The sequence below is a fragment of the Lygodium microphyllum genome, chromosome 4, assembly GCF_053477565.2.
Source record: "Lygodium microphyllum isolate KBCC chromosome 4, Lygodium_microphyllum_v1.1.10, whole genome shotgun sequence".
NCBI lineage: Eukaryota > Viridiplantae > Streptophyta > Polypodiopsida > Schizaeales > Lygodiaceae > Lygodium > Lygodium microphyllum.
The window spans coordinates 134542709-134545134 of NC_141138.1; positions in this window are offsets into that span (position 1 = coordinate 134542709).

A 2426-nucleotide genomic window follows, 5' to 3' on the forward strand; every position below is an offset into this window, starting at 1 on the left:
AATGTTTTCTCTCAAAAGTCCACATACTCTATACTCTCAAGTGAGGATGCACTCACCTAGAGCTTGCTTTTAGTTGCGCACTTCATCGCACTCTTAGACATCTTATTTCCACCTCTTAGGAACTCAACCTGCAGTCACATTCACACAAATCCTAGGATAGATTCATAGCATCTCTCATTTGTCAATGTCTCTTGCAAACTAGCATGCAAGTGCACTTCCATTAGGGAATCCTATTTTAGAACATTTGCATCCAACCCTTAGTATGGTTATGTGACACCTTAAGTATTCCTACCATCTATGCTTTGTACACTTAAAGCTTCTAGCATTACTTCTAGGATAGGTAAGGATTACTAACTATAGCCACATGTACCACCACCACAAGTCATGCAACTATCTATTCACTTTCACCCATTTATTCTAATTCACTTAGGTGCACTTTAAGTAAGGCACATTTAAGTGGAATTTACTTGGAGTCAACTTAGTCCTTAGGATCACCCCATAGACCTAGTCTAACAAACTTGCACCGCACTTAAGCACAACACACTTAGGCTCAAACCACGTAGAATCAAAACTCACACCACCATCCTAGGCACCTAGGTGCAAGTAAATTGTGGATAGGGGAAAGAAACAAAGCAAGTTGTCGAGGAAATTGGGCTAAATTCAATTAATTTGCAAGGACAAATTTGGAGAGCATCAAAATTGTGGAATATGACGTGAAATTCCAACAGGACTTCAATACAATTGTGGACTAGAATCTCTTGCAAATTGAGCTTAAAATTGACTTGATGGACACAAACCAAGCCTAATTGCTTCAACTCCAATCAAATAAGCTATCTCTTTGAGCCAAAATCAAGTGAGTTTTACTCCACTCAATCTTATAGAGATTGTTGACTAACTTTCCCTAACGCACTGTTGCTGAACATTGGGATTGGATTGGTAGAAGTTCTTGAACAAGAAACTCTCTTGGTCATGCAATCTTGGACAACCTTCTTTATCTTCATTGTTCACTACAAGAGAAAGGCCCTATAGACGCGCACTATACACGCAAAAAAGCGGGCGCGTTTATAAGCGCGTGTATTAACGCATCTATTCATGCTAGTATAAAGAACACATCTATATATCCGTGTTTATAAACGCGCTTATAGATGAAAAAATAAACGCATATATTTTTCATTTCTCATAAAGTCCCTGAATATGACCAAACCTCTTAACAGCTAGTATTTGTTTGAATAGGGCATGATTGGATAGGGCATGATTGGATGTATATACGACATAATTACACTTGGATCATAAGGACATGATATACATGTATAGGATCATACGGACATGATATACATATATATATGACATGATATACATGTATAGGACATGATATACATTACCAACTTTAATTCTAGTATTACAAATATACATCCAATCATTCAAAGCTAATTATATATATGTGATTTCATGCCCTATATACATCCAATCATGCCCTATACAAATGTGATTGGATAGGGCATGATGATTGGATGTATATATGACATAATTATCAGAGAAGTGATTGATATATGCACATGTTGCATCTATTGTGCACTTAACCTAGCCATGGCTAAAACTTATAGATCAAAGGTTGACTTGTGCATTTCCAATATATATATATATATATATATATATATAGAGAGAGAGAGAGAGAGAATTGATCAATACACTCACATGTCTCATTTGTTGTGCACTTGGTTAATTTGATGAGGTCAAGTTTTCCTTCCATGGACAGTGTGGTTGGCTATATTTTACTTCAAGGTTATAGGAACTTACAGAAGTCAATGGAGCATCCTAAAAATGACTATACTCTAATTACTATATCAAGTCACTTCATGTACATATCTTTGATTGATTGATGGATAATATGCCTTTCTCTATCTCTTTCGTATACACCTTCATTGCATTATCTCTCTCTAGCTAAAAACCATTGGTGCTTTATCCACCTATTGATACTTGCATGCAATTGTAAGTGGGATGGTCTAGTAAGTCACCACATATGTGCCAATTGACTTGCCAAAGTGTTATCTCTTATCCTCAAGATTTTCTATATATTTCACCAGTATTCTCAATCAAAAACATCATATCAAGCATATCTTGCATTAATCAAGCAGATTGGCCAACCCAACATAAATCAAATTGTATGAATAGCAATGTAGATCAAGATCTTAGCTTAAATCAATGACACCTTTTTGCACAATATAAACTGTTAGAGTTTAACTACAATATATAATGCCTGAAAATAAGAAAGAGGCTTGATTTGTTGGACCACTATGCACATACAATCTATATATGTCATATTCCCTAAATGCATGTATAGATACTTACAACATGGAGGCAAACATTTTGATATTGAAAGACTAGGAAAGTCATGTCAGAATGGGAAAGTCATCCATGCATTGATA